We start from the raw sequence: 19,755 nt of genomic DNA on the forward strand, positions 1-19,755 counted from the left end.
CTTGCTATTAGTGGTAGTTACATAACTATTACGCTACGAATATAAGTATTCTTACTATAAAGCTTACTGAACAAAGTTATCAAAAGATAACCTTTAAAATAATTTTATTCTCAGCGTACTAAATGTTTCATGAAATTTTTTTGTAATAAAATAAATGGATTACTTCTCTTTAATTGGCTAAAAAATATTAGATAAGAGTGGAGTACAATACCCTTATCTAAAAGATGCATATGAAAACATATAAACAAATATCTAAAAAGTTTATATTCCAATTCCATATAAATCTAATTTACGTGAATTTTTGGCCGAAAACCTCTATGAACAATTCTTCATAGGTTTGCCTAAATGTTTTCATATAAGTTAAATGTATCCATTTACATATAAAAAAAACTTATAAAATTTTCCGAAAATCGGTAAAAGGTAATTTGCTTATTTAAGCCGTTAACTTGCCGATTTTAGTCTGTTTTCAATAGCAATAATTTATATTTGTTCCATATATGAAAACATATGTGCGAACGTATAAGCTAAAATACAATAAAAAATTGTTCACATACGTTTTCGGCGAAAATTCATATAAATTAGATGTATGTGGGATATAAATTTTTGATATGTATTTGCTTGTATGTTTTTATCAATTGCTTATATGTTTTTATTTATTTTATTACCCGGATAACTCCCTAAGCGGTATTTTCTCGTCAATGTCAACGGTCAATATAAAAAATTGTTTTTAGTATTAAAATCTATCTATCCTGTGATTTAACCTCTAATCATTTTAATTTTTAAGTTGCTGTATAATAATTTTCGAATCTTGCTCATGGTTCGAGATCTCACTGTGTATAAGCTTCGTCTTTGTTAACTGCTGCTAAAACGTGCAATCAGCGGCCGTCAAATCTTGTTGATTTCGATGCTCCTGTAAATTTTGTGACTTTGTGTTATACATAGTGGGTTTTTTTGGAAGAAAAAAAAAAAAAAATTAATTGAGTTACGTTGAGTAAATATTTTTCATTTTATGATTTATTTATATTTTTAAATCACGTGAAAGTTATTTGGAAAAAAAAAAAAAAAAAAAAATTCTTAGTTTAAAAATTTGTCTACTTGATTTGATATGATCTAACTCTTCAAAAAAATAATACCCTAGATTCGAGATTTTTCTCTCGAACCAAATTATAGTTATTTTTGATACACATGCGTTAATTAAGAGTTTTCGGTGTGCCTGAATTTCCGACACTTGCTTGACGGGTCATTGTAAAAATTATATTTTTTCTACAAACATTTTATTTTTTTGCATCAAAATTAACAATTCTGCAACGGGATGGAGCGATAAGTGTGCAATATGCAGTTAAAATTTCAAACGTATTTAAGATTTTTTCGACAACGCAGATCAATCTACATTTTCAAGGGGTTCTGTTCGACTATCGTTTTTACTCTAAAAGAGGGGTTAAAATCAATAAAATTTTCATTGTTTTTGTAGTTTATGAATGTTTACGTTGAGCTTAACAAGTTTTATATCAATAAACATAACAGTATTTTTAGGAATTATTCTTAAATTTTTACAATTATGCTTGATTATAATCAATGATAAAAGTAGAGAGGGAAGTATTATTTATCATAAGAAAGTATACTTTAGGCCGGAAAATCACTCTAGACTCATACTTCTGTAGTTGGAAATACAAAAACTTTTTTATCAGTGTAGAGAACGCTTGTGTAAAGTCCATGGTCCTTTTAGATTATTATTTAACCATAATTAATTCATTATAATTGATCAAAAAAAAAAAAAAATTAAATAAAGAAGTAAATCTTACTAAGCTAACGGGAAAAATAAATAAATATAAATTGAAGATAATTACTTTCATTACACGATAAGTTTTAGATTGGAAAAGAAAACCAAAATTCTTTTAGATAACATTGTGCTTGAACTAAATCTTATGGTGAAATTTGCACGTTTTTTCATGGCAGCGAATCGCTTTTTTTTTAAATCTAATGAGGCCTGGAACTTCTCTCTTTTTGTGAATTCAAAAATCTTTTGACTGATTTTTTTTTATTTTTTCAAGCTAAAAATTAAAAATTTACATAAAAAAAACTTCTATTTAGAAATTTTTAAATGACTATTATTTTTGAACGCTTTGTTCAATACTGAAATCAATAATTTCTCACTGTTGAACATTAATCATTTTTAAAGTAAGGAGTTAAAAAAAATAATACATTTGACAAATTAGAAAAAACTGTTGTAGAGGAGTTCGTTTAAAGTTCACAATGAAAACATCTGCTATATACGCAAGTCAGATAAGTTCATAAACCAACCGCTAAGCAGCGCAGAAGTGAACTTTTCGTTTCCATTTAAATACTTGTTCTGGAATTCTTAAAAGCAATTTTAACTGGGGTTTAAGCATACTTACCTGGCGTAGAGGATACCGTGATCACCAAGGCGGTTCCTCCAGGATGAGGCTCTTCCATTGCACTACGGTTGAGCTGACCCTTGCGAATATCCCTAATGTGGATATCTCGGACGTACAATTTTTGGTAGTCGGGACTGCGTTCGCGCTAGCCTGGATGATATAATTAAAAATTATTAAATTCGAGAACAGCCTTGAGTCCGTCTTGAATAAAATTTCGAAACGATTATAAACGTGTTAATCACCGGGGTAATTTATTCGAAACGACTCTTAGTTTCATTCTCTGGCACTGAGAAATAGTGTTTCACACAGAATAAATTTTCTTCAAAATATGAGCCGTTAAGGGGTTACACGGGATTGAGAGCTCCAATAAATCCAATTTTTTTTTATCTCAATAAATTCTCCATGTCTAGAATATTGTTCAAAATTTTCAATTGAGCGCTTAGAACTTTAAACGCGTTTTTCACGAAGCGCTATTTTTAAAGTCGGTAGTCAAGATTTCTCGAAACTTACTGAATCAATACAGTGCAAATTTTAGCGAAAATTTTTTTTTTTCAACTCTGCCAAAAGTGCAAATTTCAATTTTTGTTTTTTATTTTGTCCAAATTCTAGTTTTAGGTATTGAATAAAAAACTCAATTTGATTTTTTGATTTCACATAATGCTGCCATTAGTTATGCTATCAACACCGAAGCACATTTTTTCGGATGGGTCTTCAGTAAAGACATCGCAATGGCTGAGTTTTAAATGTTAAATCTCTTACTTGAATGAATGATAAAAATTCTGGACAACGGTTGATCCTCTAGGCCATCTATGAAACTTCCCGCTATGTACGAGTTCAAAACTCTCGAGAAATGATCTATTCCGAAGTTTTGAGTTCTTCGAACTCAAAAAAAAAAAAAGTTCTTGTACTTTTTCGAACTCGTTAATCTGGTGGTTATTGAAAACATACTCATTCGAAAAGTTTTAATTATGATATTTTTCGATCGAATCAATCCTTTTTCTATGGGGATTGCAGCATTCAACGCAGTTTTTCAAGCATGAAAAGATTATCTCCTACCTACCAAACGATTCGACGTAAAATTTTGAAATTATGTTAAAAAACACTTTTAGAATTCGGAGATTTGATGATAATTCGATTTTTCAATACTGGGGTGAAACCAATAACTTCCCGATGTTTTGAAAATTATTGATTTTCATAACGAGAAGTTTAAAATAATCAAAAATATTAATTTTTTCTTGAGCTACGGCTTTTTGCTCATTCGCGCTCGCAGCCAAAACCATGGCCTTCCTCGTAGTATGTGCTATAATGATGATTATTATTAATAACTCAGCAACAAATGGCCATCCATAAGTAAAACACTATTTCTCAGTGCCAGAAGATTAAAGTAAGAGTCGTTTCGATTATAATACCCCGGTGTATAACATGTTTGTAATCGTTTAGAAATCTAATCCAAGAATGACTCAAGGATCTTCTCGAAATGAATAACTTTGAATTATATCACCCGGGATAGCGCGAACGCAGTCCCGACTACCAAAAATTGTACGTCCGAGATATCCACATTAGGGATATTCGCAGGGGTCAGCTCAACCGTAGTGCAATGGAAGAGCCTCATCCTGGAGGAACCGCCTTGGTGATCACGGTATCCTCTACGCCAGGTAAGTATGCTCAAACCCCAGTTAAAATTGCTTTTAAGAATTCCAGAACAAGTATTTAAATGGAAACGAAAAGTCCACTTCTGCGCTGCATAGCGGTTGGTTTATGAACTTATCTGACTTGCGTATATAGCAGATGTTTTCATTGTGAACTTTAAACTAACTCCTCTACAACAGTTTTATCCAATTTGTCAAATGTTTATTTTTTTTTAACTCTTTACTTTGAAAATGATTAATGTTCAATAGTAAGAAGTTATTGATTTCAGTATTGAACAAAGCGTTCAAAAGTTTTAATTATTTAAAAATTTCTAAATAAAAGTTTTTTTTCATGCAAGTTTTTAATTTTTAGCTCGAAAAGCTAAAAAATCAATCAGTTAAAAGATTTTTGAGTTAAAAAAAAGCAGGAAGTTTCAGGGATGGCTTGTAGGTCAACCGTTATTCAGATTTTTACATAAATATTTTCCTTAATTAATTTACCAATACAAACAAATCAAACTAGATTTCGAAATAAAAATTACGAGAAAAATTACATAAACAATTTATTAATTAATTGATGAAAAGAGAACAGCAATTGTACAAAACATAGGTCGGTGAAGTACTCATTATGTTATTACTGATAATTAATAATTAAAAAAATATCAAAATAAAACAAATTAAAAATTTCGCCTTATAGATATTTATGTAGACATACTTTACGCTAGTGTCAGATGTATATTATACACGTCTTATCTGTCGGTAGTATCTTCAGATACTACATTAATAAATGTGAAAAGAATTGGTCTAGAAATCATCGAAGATTTTTAAATAGGTGAATATACTTTAGAACTGAAATTAACTTTGATTAAATTTCAATAAATTAATGTTGATGTTCATTGACATATTTTCAGTAACTATATCACTCATTTTACCAAGATAAAACTTTTTTTAAATAAAAAATTTTTTTTTCGTTCCATTTTTTCAGTTTCTATATTTATAAGAAGAAAGTTATTACTTAAAAATGTAAATAGAGCATAGTTTTCAAATAAATTGTTATAAAAACAGAAATCGATGCACTTGAATAAATAATAAAAATGAGTTATTTTAAGATCAATTTTCTCTGGATGTATAATTTTAATTAGATTCGGATAAAAAATATTTGAAGTAAAACTTTGAATACAAATAGTTGCATAATAAATGAGGTGAACCGCAAAGAACGCAAACAAAAAATTTCAATTTGAAAATAGTGAATCAAATAGCTGACAAATATAAAATATCATTACATACTTATTTTCAAAAATAAGTCAACACCGTAAGAGAGCTGTTGGTATAATGGTACGCATATGAAAACATCGTTTAACGAACCGCAAAGAGGCTTGGAGAGTTTACACCCTAGTTGGCCATTATACGATTTCTAGGAGCATGATTTCTAACATCTCTGCCCCATCTACATGTAATAAATATCACTGGCGAGGGAGAGAGCCCCACCAATTATTCTTGAGCTAGTCGTCATCGGCACGCAAAGAGTCAGGGCGACGATACGAACATACGGTAGCGTCAACGATGCCCTCTTGTACCCCATTGTCATTTTTATACCAGGGTGAACAAAAAAAAAAGCGAATCGTATTCTCGTATTTGCATCAAGTGGTGCTTCCGTTCAAACCCGTGACGACATTATCATGTTAATAATTTCTAACACCTTATGTATCCAGTAAAATAAAAACGCCAGATTTTATTAATCGTAAAATTTTCTATTGTTATTATTATTAATAATTTTTCTTAATACAGGGCATCATCACGCCCAGATAAAATTATTATTTCGGTATGTCGATAGTTACACTAGACTTAGAACCCAGATGTGATATTGCAATGTCCTTTAGTAAAGTGGTAGTGGTGAACGCTACATTTCAAATTTGATGGTTTAAAAATATTAAAAAAATCATACTTATGAACTTCAACGACAATTATAATTTTCCCTGACAATATAGGTACATATGTATAAAGAAATAATCCCAGTATAAGCTGTGGGTCGTTTTACTTTCATCAAGTGAAAATTTTTTAAATGAAAAAAATTAGAAGTATTACAAATTTTTAGGTAACAAACATTAAATTTCTATGACGGTAGTAAATTAACAAAATCAATATAAATAATTTTATTATTATTCAATTTCCAAATCTGTGTGATTTGATCGTTGAAGATAAAAAAATTTAACAAATTTAACAAATAGATACACCATTTTATTTTTTGAAGTATAGTTAGTTCAATAGATCATTATTATTACTATTCAATATTTAATTACTACTATGTGCTTGAATCAAGAGCTTTCAAAAATTATTGTCTGTAATAATTATTCTATAAACCCTCTTATTACTCAATATTAAACGGTAGTAATCTGGTGATTGTTGGTGGTGATTAATTATCGAACATACATTTATACTTGTGAAAGAGAATTAGGGGATGTTTGGGTGAGATATTCCATCAATGTATGTAGTAGGGTGATTCAAAAAATAAATTTTTTTTTTATTTTTCTAAGAACCGCGCTCAAAAGATTTGTTTAGGTATGAAAATGAGCCTGTAAAAAGGTGAGCTCTTAATTTCAAGATTAAGATGATTCTCATCGCACTTTTCGATTTTCCATAAGAATAAAACACAGGAAAAATTATGTTTGTTCCTTCCGATTTCTGTAACTAACTAACGAAGGTCGTAGTGCAAAGTTCTTGACATATTTTTGTAGAGAATTAAACGCTCTATAGAAAAATTCGTTTATGATATCTTGATGAATTGGATCTTACAATAGTAATTACAGCTCAAAGTTCAAATTATACAAAATTTTTGGCTTTTTATAATTTTTTTTATGAATCTCCACGATTCATTTAAAAATTTTTAAAATATTATTGTAGAGAACTGAAACGTTCTAAAAAAAAATTATGGAATCATTTTCCGCTAAGTTATCATGGTTAAAAATGATTCAAGGTTAAAGCCAAATTAATCGTCGATTTAGCCGTTTTCTCGAATAAACTCCTAGATTTTTTAGTTTAAATAACTAATAACGAATATGAATATATATGGACAATTTTTTATAAACTTGCCTATATATTTTGAATATATATGTCAATATATGATAGCAATAATTTGTAGTTTTTTTTTTTTTTTTTTTTTTTGTTAAATCATCAAGGTACCTAAAATTTCATAACAATTTTCGAAGTTTTAGCAGATTTTTTTAAAACTCTACACAGCTTCATCGGGTAATGTGATCTCTTTTAAAAGAAAAAGTATTTTGTAAAAAAGTTACTTCCATTTGTTAGGAAATGTCTAATTATTTGTGCATGTAGCTGTAATTTGACAAAAGGGATTTCCAAAATCGTAATTTCTCAAATAATTTCCAAGGTATTGTTATTTAAAAAACTAACATATTTAGAAGCATGCAATTGGGAGACTCACTTATTAAATCGCAAGGATCACTTTTAATTAAACTACTTTTAAGTATGTATGAATGTGAATTATATGTGAAATGTTGTGTTCAAGGATGCTAATAATCGTATTACATATTAATGCAAGTAAGTACATCATTATCATAAAAAGAATTATCTATTAATGTGTATGTAAATCATAATTTTATTTCTATTACTAACGCCCAATTATACTTTATGAAAATAAATGTAGAAGGATTTATTATCAAGTAAGAGGGATGATTTATAATTGGGATGTCGATAAAAAGATATTCGATTTAAAGGGGCAGATATCAACTTACTAAATGCGTAGATTTTTCATGAGTATTATGGATGGAGACGCGTGCGGTCAATGGGGATTAAGACCTTTTAGTTGAGACTCTCTCTATAAATATTATATGGGGTGTTTAAATCATACAAATTTTCTTGTATTTATTTTATACTGATCTATTATAAAAGTTTTAGCTGTATCAATAATATATGTGGATTGTTATAGATGCAATTAATCAGTTACTCTATTAATATTGTGACTGATTAATTCTGCATTGTTCAGCATTAGCATTTAAATGGAGTATTCAATCGTAGTTTTTTTATAATTTTCTAGCCGTCTCCCGTCCGCTTTGCTGGGCGAATCAAATAGGAATTAATAAATTTTTTTTCTTCATATTTTTATGTTGATTTTTTAACTGTTTCTTATTATTTTTTTTCCGTTTTTATTATTTTGCTCTCCAGGCGGAAAGTGGCAACTTTCACTCCTTGCGTTAAACAAAGTTGCTGCTTTCCGCTTGCGTTAGATAAAAAAATAGTATACAGTCCTTGGAAAATAAAAAAAAAAGAAAACCTCAGATCACATGTATGTCGACCTCGGCTTCGCCTCGGCCAACAATTACATGTGATCTGAGACATTTCTTCCTTTACTTCCCTAGGTGTGTAATATACTATTGTTTTTTTTTTTATTAAAGAATTGTTCTTTGTTACATCATTTTTTTTTAATTTCTAATCACTTGTGGTAGTGCGTGGGTGGATGCGTGGGAGGGTATTTGTGGAAATGCGTTTAAAAGCGTTAAAGTGATGTTAGACATTTTGCCGGGCTTTATGCGCTCGAATATGAAGAAGAAATGCTGTTCATTTGTTTTATTAGCGGGAACAAATGACTATCCCTATAAATTTGAAAAAAAAAAATGGCAAAGGGAGATTGTCGACTTCCCAGGTGTAAATGGACTGGATTCTGGTGTAGACAGTGATTTTGGCTCCTTCAAAATTATTTCTGGGAATCGAAAATCATATCGTAATGAATTTGCGTTAGACGTCGGTTTAGACAGCGTAATAGGTCGGAGAGCATAGTGGACTGTATGAGTACGATTTTGATTTGACTCCGGAGGAGGTCCAAGTCGAGATGCCTGGAAGAGATCTTTCCGGTGGCTAAAGTATTGAGATGAAAGTAGATTAGTGCCAGGGTCGATTCAGACCTGTGTAGTAGGGCCTGAACAGCCTAACTCTCGGCTTGAGAGTTGCTAGAGTCAATTCAGGCATATGTTGTAGGTCCTCAATAGCTTACCTTTGGGTTTAAGACATGCTTTGTTGTTAGGAGACTTAAATTGGTTAAGAAGGCATGCCAAGAGGCTTGACAGAAGTTCTTCAAGATTGACTTTTTAATAAATGAATCATGCGTTGTTTGTAAAGTTAAACGTGTGAAGACAATCGTAGAGGTTACAAAATGATAAAGGTGACTCAAAAGTGTATCACCAACGACAGGTCGAGTAGACAATACAATTCTAAGTAGCTGATGTTTTTTATCACTTGAAATTTGCCAATTGTAGTATGTACATACCTTTGAGTATTTTATTTAGAGATAAAATACTGTACCGATGAAGTGCGGAGTTGATTTGACGTATACAACAGGTTGTTGTGATGAGTTTTGAAAAATTTCAGATGATAGAAACTCTTTTGGCGACTGGAGCTTTAATTTAATTGATAATTTTTGAGTTAGCTCAGAATTCAACAAAAATCTAATTTTCAAAATAAAAAGATGACAATGAATTAAAGGTGCGTGGCTAAAATGAGGTACCATAAATATATTTAAAAATTGTTTTTGATTTAAGGTATCCAAAAATCATGTATAGGAAAATTGTTAAGTAATTGCTTAGAATTAAGTTTTCTCTCCATTCCTTTATTTTCCTTTCTTCTTTGATCCACACCATACATGTTTGTAAATAATGTGTCTTAAATTAGGGTGAAAAAAAGGAAATGATAAAAATTTCGTAAAAACGTATTATCCAAAAATATACATTTTTATATTAATTATCTTCTGTATTTTTTATTTTTTTTTAGAATATACATTTTTACTTTATGCTTGGTTAACTCGTCTGAAACAAGCAATCACACTTTAAAGATATTCGACCATGACAAAGAGAAATATCCAAAGCGGATAATGTGACTGGGTAAAGTTCAACACACATCAATACCGTGTATAATAAATTAAGGTGAGTACATGTATACAATTGTTGCGGTGCTGACATACTGCGCAGTCAATTAGTTTAATAGGCCGACAGTTGTCTACCAGTACAGACGACGGAGGGTGATGTGCTTCTACTATATGTATAAATGCGTCGTCAAATCCCTGGTACACTGAATTCATAAAAACAGACAGTGACATAGCCCTGTGCACACCGAAATTATCTAAATACATATAAGTATTCAACTACATATATTTTTGATTACCCTTTATTTCTGACAGATATTAAAAAATGTTTACTTATGATTTTCTATACATTAATGAATGATAAATCATAAGAACATAAAATATTCTTATCACGACGTATGACGTTATACATGCTTTTTAAATTGAAAAATACTGTTATGCTCGAAGATAAACTTTGTCATAAAGACAATGCTATCACTTGGAATTCACCTAATATTATCTTTAATCTCTACTCAATTGTAAATATCGATTTAATTGCTATAAAATTTGATATACATGTTGGAAACAATATTTTACAGAATTAAACACGAGCGCTGATAATCTATGAAACAGTCGGAAGATAATACAGATTAGATTAAATGAGGTTTGCTTTACTCGCACGATTTAGATCGTATTCGCATATTCAATTTGTTTTTTTTTTTTTTTTTTTTTCAAATTTATATTAATCGAAAATGTATTGAATACATTTTGAAGTTGATAAATAAGAGTGAAAGAGGGAGAGCAAAATGGGGTTTTTTTGAAATTACATAATACATTTTTTATAGTTTATGGAATGTACAAAAATAGATTATAATATTATTTTGCATTATTTGAATCCCTAATTCCCTGCTAATATTATGAATGTGAATTTAAATTTGTTTGTTACGCTTTCACGCGAAAACTATTTAATCGATCATTATGAAACTTTGTACACATATTCTTGGAGGTATTAGAAGTAACATAGGATACTTTTTATTTAAAAAAAATTTATTTTTTACAAAAGATAAAAAAATTGATTGTCAAAAAATTAGAATCACATTGATTCAGTTCTATTGGAATGTAATGATCTTTGATATTTATTCAAGGGCTTCAACGCGAGCGAAGCCGTGGGTAAAAGCTAGTTGATAATAAATTCTGATTCGTAAAAATTGTAAACGGGTTTTTTTTCTCTTAAATGTTTCTAGCATGGTAAAAAAATATTCGATACAATACGTATTTTTCGCATAAGAGTATAATTTCATGGTAGAAAATAATACTTTGGATTACTTATCTACAAATAATTTACTCATTCGATCAAAATACAATCTAAAACAATCAGTTTACATAAATCCACCGAGTATGTTACTTCCGCGTGGTCAGCATCCACTATCCTTGTTTCGCTTACTGCATCTGAAACCCACAGTTGGAAAATTGATTTTCGATTAGTTCAATGAGAATACGGGATCTAGTTACATATCCTTGAGCCTCCATATACTCCTCCGCGTACCGGGGATTAATACGATGATAATAATTCAATTGAATTGAAAAAAATGCGCACCATTGAAAAAAAATGAAGTTACTTCTTTCAAGTGGTATGATATTCAAATAAAGTTAACTGTAACTAGAGAAATAGGCAAAATATTTATCAAATTTGAAAATTCATGATCCACAGAATGTTAATGGGACTTGTTATTGTACTTTACATTGTGTCAGTAATATATAATTACGAATCACAGTATAAATCTCCAAAATGAATTAATCAATATGGAATCAGTAGTAGTGATAAATATTTATTTGTGGATGTATCAGACAACCGATAGTAGTTAACGAGCAACCAATAATGCGAATTTTTCGGATTGATATTGAGGGGTCTATGACTGTTATTGGGGCCAATTATTATTTCCTCATTTTATTCGGGAACGGTGGGTCGTAAAAGCAATAATATCTCCAATCAATGGTGGTATTGTACGACCATTGATAGTAAATTATGTTGTATAAAAGTGTTATAATGTAATGACCACAAAATTTACCAATTTTATGGAAAAAACTGTTTCCAATCTATGAATAGCGAAATAAATTATCAACGACAAAAATAAATAATATGTCAGTAAATAAGTATTCTTATTTTCTTAATGAATGAAAGATTAAAACAAAAATATTAAAATAAGCAATTTATCATTACTTGAAATGTTTAGAATATGACTCAACTATGTTTTTAAACGTAGAACTAACACCATATGTAAACCTTAGTAAAAATTTACTTCATTTTTCGATATTTTCAGGATACAGTTCAACTCCGGAGCAAATCATAATTTAGAAACACCAGGAATAAGAGTATTTTTTGTAAAAAGTACATTAAAGATAATAGAATAACTCGGGAAACATTTTTTTTTTCATCAATGAAGTTCTGCACCATTTTTAACTTCCCGCCGTGAAAATCAGGAAGTTATTGTTTTCAGCCCGGTTATTGAAAATTGAGTTTTCATCGGATCTCGAAGTTTTGACCCGAGTCGAAATCTAAGTTCCGTTTTAATCGTCCTTTTTTCTCGACTTAATTTCAGAAAAATGAACGAGCCAAAATCACTGTCCACACCAGAATCCAGTCCATTTATACCTGGGAAGTTGACAATCTACCTTTGCCATTTTTTAACTTCCCGCTAAGAAAATTGAAAATTTTCAAAAATCGGGAAGTTATCGGTTATAATTCTGATTATTAATCAGAATAGTTTTCTTTTTGAGAATTTCTTTTAAGGCTCGCTTAACCACACTAAATGCCGCCAAGCGTTCTAAAATTGCATGATTCGCCCAAAAGTTATTGAGGCTTAAATATTTTGAAGAAAGTTTCTTATTAAAAACAAACAAGACGTTTGAGCTCGAAGAGCTCAAAACTTCATAACAGGTCAAATTTGGAGCGCCTTGCAATTGAATTCGCGGAAAGTTCCAGAGATGGCCTGGTTCCAATTATGGAAACTGTAAACGGTATTATTCTTCCTGAAATATCGGACTTTCAATGGAATAAGATAATTTCCACTTCGACCATCGATAGCTCAGTAATGATCGCGCAGAAAATCAAAGGTGGGTATTCAAAAATTGGATAAATTTCCTACAAGGGCTAATTAAAAAAACTAAAAAAAGGCCGTTCGGCAGCCGAAATGAAAGTGGATTTTATTAACAGCTACATTTATTAATAATAATAAACAAATGAAATGGATTTTTTAAGAAGAAACAAAATTAAGTAAAATTTTAAGATGCTGGCTTCTTTAAATTATACAATCGATTCGGCTTACAGTTGAACTTGACTCCGAAAATTGTGTGAAGAATATATATCCGAGGTTTCATTCAGTTCCGTTAAGAATCGTAGGAGTTAGAGTTCACACAAGCCGCGTTATACCGTATATTCATATATATATATATATATATATATATATATATATATATATATATATATATATATATATATATATATATATATATATATATATATATATATATATATGAGCTGAGTCGGAATATAACAAAATTTTTCGAAGGTTTCGTCATGAGGACAAATGCAATAGTTGTATTTTTATGAAATCTACTAAATACTAATAATCTACTAAATAAAAATATTCTTGAAAAATTGTCAATTAATTGTTTTTTTTTAATTTAAAAAAAAACAATTTTTTTAAATCACTTTCCTCTTACTAGGCACTTCAAACTCAAAATTGCTTTTTTATAACCCTGATATGAATATTTTTAACAAAGATACTGCCATTGAAAGAGTTGCTAAAAATTTGGAATTTTAATTTGAGCCCTAAATTTTTTCGACGAGTGATATTTTTAGGAAGAATTTTATTAAAAATATATTATTTTCGACGTAAGTCTCGATGCTGCCATAAATATATTTTTGTATAAGCAATATGTGACTCCATCTCTAAGTATTTTCAAGTACTTCTATATGTATAGAATAGGATGAATACGAGTAGAAAATAAATTACTCTACCCTGATAGCCACCTTACCTATAACTTACTGTCAATCTACGTCCGCAATTTGAAGCAAACTTGACGGAAAGAGTTGGCAAAGCGAGCGATTACCTATTAGTTACCTATAACCTACTCTGCAAATAGACGTCAAAACTTGCTCTACAAGTATTTCCTTCAAATTGTAGTAAAGTTAAAAGGAAATTTAACTACAAATTTGATTATTAACTTGTATTCAAGTTGCGGCCGTAGATTTCCGTCAATTTGCTTACAACTGTTGTTGAGAGAAGAATTACCGCCAACTTGATGTATAAATTAACCGTAACTGCTGGAAGTCAACACTTACTGAGAAAGCGCTGGCTATCAGGGTAAGTAAATTATTTAAATAATACCGACGTTCTAGGGTCCAAAAAATCGATTTTTCGTGCTATCACAAAGTTTTGCTTCTAATGAGAAATATTAATGACAAATAAAATATTCAAGTAAAGTTTAAGAATGCCCGACGATTTAAATTTGATTTAATTCTCATATCTTCCTGACAAGGAGTTAAATATTACTATCAATAGAAATAGTATAATGACAAAATAAGTAAATGTAAACATAGATAAATATCTGGATTCTATTCGTAAATTTCCGTATCTGCAATGCAAATTTCTACATTTAAAAAATTTTATCTTACCGATACTATTACCGATAATATTGCTCTATGACTAAACCAGCACTTCAAAAAGTAGAGACTTGTGACATTACAGAAAATTAATGGTATACCTAGTGATGTGAAATGACCGTCATTTAAAGTTTTGGTCACAAGACGGTCCGCTGACGGTCTTGTGACTGACGGACGTTCGTGACCGTTTATTTGGATAGCGAAATGACCGTCACATAATTTCTAGTCACAGTCCGTTATTTTAGACCGTCAGGAATTTTTTTGTCACGAATTCGGTCAGTCACATCTAGCTAGATGATTCCTGACCGTTTTTTGTCAAAAAATTTTTGTCATTTAGAAATTTAGAAACTTTAATGACCTCGTCATTCAACTTAATGAAATTTTCATGTCTAAAAAATAAGAATTTTTTCAATACAACATCTTTATTAATTATTTTCTAAGGAAATACAGACATTGGATAAAAGCTCAGTACATAAATGATAATTTTAAGTAAAGCATATGTCAACAAAATTAAAGTTTACAATAAAATTTGAATAATAATTAAAGAAGTTAAATTCTAAGAATAATTACTTTTACTTGAATATTCCATGTTTTACTTATAAATTAAAAGTTATAAATAACACGAGTTACATATTGTCTCTATTTGGCACCAAATTCTTAAGGGGGATAGCCACTGTAAAATTTCGGAAAAAAAATTTTTTTTTTTTTTTCATTAAACTGAAGTTTATATATTCAAAATTATGTATTTCAAATTTTATAGAAAAATTCCGAATAGTTTTCGAGTTATAGTCATTTTTATAAGAGCGCGTCGATTGACCGTTTTACGCGCGGCGCTTCGACGAAAACGTCGCCTGCTCGCTCCGTCTTTGATTCGTACGGGTTGGCGATTGTTTTCCCTCACGATTGTCAACCGTTACAATTATTTGACTTTTAACGTATATTTTTTCTTATTGTTGAGATACTGTACCTCATAGTTTAGTTGTTTTGTATGAATACACACTCGTTCTTTAATTTATTGAGTTTCTTAGTGTACTCGTTATTGTTTACTTACTTATTTTTTTTAAATCTTCTGATTTTTTTTTGTTTATTTAACAAAAAAATTTGTTAAATAATGGATCGTAAACAAAGTAAAGTTATTAAAAACGAAAGAAAACTGCCAAACGACAGGAAAAAATTTAATCGACCGCTCAACAGATATGAAACTGAAAAAATACTGGCTCTCAACGACGTGATAGTGCTTCCAAGAGGAAATTATCACAAAAATCTGATTGTACAATTGATTCGAGTATTAGCTACAAAATTATAAATTTTTTTCGATATTTAATTTACTAAGTGGCTGTGTATCGTGTAAAAAGTGTGGTGGTGATGTAAACTTTACTGAGACAAGTATTCGAGGATTAGGTTTTAAACTAGTTGTGAATTGCAAAAATGTGATCCAGTTTTGATAAATTCATGTCCACTCATCAAGAATGCGTATGAAATTAATCGCCGTTTCATCTTTGCAATGCGGATAATTAGTATTGGGTTATCTGGAGCTGAAAGATTTTGTGCTTTCATGGATTTACCACGACCAATGTTCCATAGCTTTTACGATCGTCTGGTCACACAAATCAGAAATGCAGCTAGAAACTGTTGTGATTTAGTGTTGAAAAAAAGCTGCTAAAGAAGAAATCCAAGAAACCTGCAAGCATTTAAAATCCAATGACATTCCTGGAATTTCTGTCTCCGGTGACGGTAGTTGGAAGAAAAGAGGGTTTAAATCTTCATTTGGTATATCTTCTCTAATTGGTTACTTCACTGGCAAAATCGTAGATGTAAGTATGAAATCCAGTTATTGTAAGATGTGTGCGCTAATGAGCTCAAAAAAGGAACAGCTGAATACGATCAATTTATGCAAGACCATGCTCTAGACTGTCCAATAAACCATGAAAATTCTTCTGGACAAATGGAGGTAGATGGAATAAAAGAGATGTTTATGCGATCAGAGTTATTACATAACGTTAAGTATGTAAACTATATAGGTGATGGTGACACTAAAACGTATAAAAATATTTGTGATGCTAAACCGTATGGGGACATGGTGAAGATAAAAAAAAAAGGAATGTATTAATCACGTGCAAAAACGAATGGGCAGTCGACTAAGGGCTTTGAAGAAGCAACGAACTAACAAGAAGACAAAAACAGGAAAAGAAGAAAATACACAGAAAAGTTTAGGTGGGAAAGGTCGATTAACGGACAAAGCAATTAATGAATTTACAAAGTATTATGGTTTAGCAATCAGACGTCATTCTAATGATGTTGATGAGATGTATAATGCTATTTGGCAAACATTTTATCACAAGTTTTCATCACCCGAAGATCCGCAGCATTTTCTTTGTCCTGAAGGTGCAAATTCGTGGTGTCAATTTCAAAAAGCTGTGGCAACAAATACTTTGGACTCATTAGTTGAAAAACCACCACTTCCTGCAGATATTGCGGAAGCTTTAATACCGATTTATAAAGATCTATCGAATCCAGAGTTATTGGAACGATGTGTCGGTGGGTTTACACAAAATAATAATGAAAGCTTCAATGCATTAGTGTGGCAGCTCGCCCCAAAAACAAATTCTTCTTGTTCCCTTATTGTTGAAATAGCTTTATATATTTCAACAATTACATTCAATGATGGGGCTCTAGCAACTCTGAAGATATTAGAGAATCTCGATGTTAAAGTAGGACCAACACTCTACTCATACTGCGCTGAGCGCGACGCTACTCGGGTTAAAGCTGCTGAAAGCCGCATGGAAACGGCCAGTAAAAAATAAAAAAGTCAAGGTCAATACTAAAGATAAGGAGGAAGAACCCTCATATGGCCCAGGACTTGATAGTTTGATGTGAGTATGAATATTTTGTGAAAGACTAGATTTTAAAGTTGCGAGAATCTTCTTAAAACTTTACTCGCGTTTTTCTCAAAACGACTTTTTCAAACTTTCCGGTACTGTAACTTTCGTAAATATGAACCGATTCTCAATTTTTTTGTTTCCCCGTATTCGTCTACTTAGTGGCTATCGTCGCACGTAGGGGATTTTGAAAATTTTAATTTTTAAGATTTTTTAAGGCTGTTTGAGTCCAAAAAATGAGGAAAAAGACGAAAAAATTTTCAATATGGCGCCATTTTTTCTCAAATCAAAATTTTCAAAATCCCCTACGTGCGACGATAGCGACATTCCTATAGATTAAAATGCCGTTTGGTTTTTTTGTTTCAGATAATCCGTTTTTGAGTTACAGTACCGGCAATGGAGGGGGAAATTTTTTTGGTGCTCTACAAAAATGTTTATAACTTTGTGATAACAAAATATTTTTGAATAAAAATTTAGGAGAATTATCCTCAACATATACTTTATAAAACAAAAAAAACCCGATCCCCAAATTCCTTTATTATCCTAGTAAAAAAAATTCCCGAAAATTGCCTATTTTTTCCAGCGTCACAGTGGCTATCCCCCTTAACTTGACTTATTATACTGCTTAAAAGTAGAATTACTATCTTCGATTTTGTTAAATAATATTATCATCACAGTCTTAATTTGACTTTCTATAAATATAAAGTATTGATTGACTTAAAACAATCAATTTTTTGCACTAGAAAAATCACGAAGTCGACACAAATAAATCTTCAGAACTGTCCGTGTCGGTACTGCTGTCCAATAGCTCAGATTGATCATGTAAACGTGAGTTTTTTTGATTAGCAAACAGCTTCATATTATAGGAAATATAGGTAATTTTTTTTACACGTTCATTAGTTAATTTATTACGTTTTTTACTGTGAATCCAGCCTTGAGTGCTAAAACTTCTCTCCGTAGCTGCAGAAGTAGCAGGTAAGGATAAAATCTTTTCAGCAACTTTACTTAGGCTCATTTTACGACAAACTACTTTCCACCATTTCAGAGTTGAAGTGGTAGAGACTGATGATTTTACATACTTTTCACTCCAAAATCCGTTGTCAAGATGATAGTCAGTTAGTTTTTTGGAAATTACTTCAAAATCCAATCCCATAGTTTCAGCAAGTTCATAAATTAAACTTGTACCACTTACTTCTTGTTCATCAGATAAATCTTTACCTTTAAACATTGGATCTAAAATATTAGCCGAATAATGCACAGGTTTCAAAGCTTTATTTTCTCTGTTAGTTAGATGAGAAATTGCAGTATTTACTTCGGTGGGCGTAAGAAGACAAAGATTGTTTTCCAAAAATTCAGAATTAAAAATACCTCTCAACTCTCTAAATGCTTCATAAACTTTATTTATAGTTTCAGTGTTTCCTTCTAAAATAGTAATCCATTTTACAATTGGCTTCAAGACTCTAATAATCTGACTTGTTTGAACCCAAAAATGATCCTTAAGTAGTTCTTTTCTCGTAGATTCTTTCAAAAGTTCAACAGCATCAGTGTTAATTGCTAAAGCTTGAAGATTTTGTTTATTTACTAACAAGCTTTCAAATGTAAAAATGTGAGTTCTCCAACGTGTTTTTCCTGGAACTTTCAAAGTAGTTTTTACTTTATCAGGTGAATTTTTTTGAATTTCCGTGAAAATAGCTAAAATTTTGTTAGATCGTTTAATTTCCTTTACAATTGATCCTGCTATAATATTATATTCCGCTATAGACGGTAATTTTATTATATCTTGGATCAAGTTATTGAAAATGTGAGCCGAACAACCGTAAAAAAGAATTACTTCTTCATACATAATATCAATCTCATCCCATGCTGCTTTCATATTCCTGGCATTGTCAGTACAAATAGCAGTAACTTTAGAAGCTCCGATACTATCAATAACCGTTGAAATTTCAGAAGCAATATTTTTACCAGTTTGTGATTTTCTTCTTGTGGCTATTGACTTGTAGTAGACTGGTTCAGGAGTAGTGACAATAAAATTCATAATTGATTCCCCACGTACATTAGTCCAAGAATCACACTGTAGACCGACAGATGAAGCGTTTTTGATTTTATTTTCTACAGCTACTCTCACATCATTATAAACTTCATTTAAGTATTTGTATGAAATAGCATCTTTCGAAGGCAAAACATAAGCAGGACGGAGTTCTTTAAAGAATGACTTCCACAGGTTATGTGAAAATAAATTAAGTGGTACTCCTGACGCATAAATAGCTAAGCACAATTTTTTGTTCAATACTGTTTGTTCATTTTTAGCAACATTATCACAGAATGCATCCATTGT

General features: G+C 30.6%; 1 protein-coding gene, 1 long non-coding RNA gene and 2 other non-coding genes across 8 annotated transcripts in view; 2 read left to right on the forward strand and 2 right to left on the reverse strand.

Moving 5' to 3' along the window:
* Fuss (SKI family transcriptional corepressor fussel) overlaps positions 1-19,755 on the reverse strand; it is a 156,064-nt gene that overhangs the window by 46,420 nt on the left and 89,889 nt on the right. The window lies entirely within an intron of this gene.
* LOC141532681 (U1 spliceosomal RNA) lies at positions 2,389-2,551 on the forward strand. Its single transcript, XR_012480122.1, has one exon. It is a non-coding gene; the product is annotated as a U1 spliceosomal RNA (small nuclear RNA).
* Positions 3,898-4,059, reverse strand: LOC141532680 (U1 spliceosomal RNA). Its single transcript, XR_012480121.1, has one exon. It is a non-coding gene; the product is annotated as a U1 spliceosomal RNA (small nuclear RNA).
* Positions 17,344-17,912, forward strand: LOC141532537 (uncharacterized). Its single transcript, XR_012480106.1, has 2 exons — positions 17,344-17,414; positions 17,787-17,912. It is a non-coding gene; the product is annotated as an uncharacterized LOC141532537 (long non-coding RNA).

This window comes from Cotesia typhae, unplaced genomic scaffold, assembly GCF_013202065.1.
Source record: "Cotesia typhae breed Kobodo isofemale line unplaced genomic scaffold, CoteBio_Ctyphae contig_65, whole genome shotgun sequence".
In the NCBI taxonomy this organism is placed as follows: domain Eukaryota; kingdom Metazoa; phylum Arthropoda; class Insecta; order Hymenoptera; family Braconidae; genus Cotesia; species Cotesia typhae.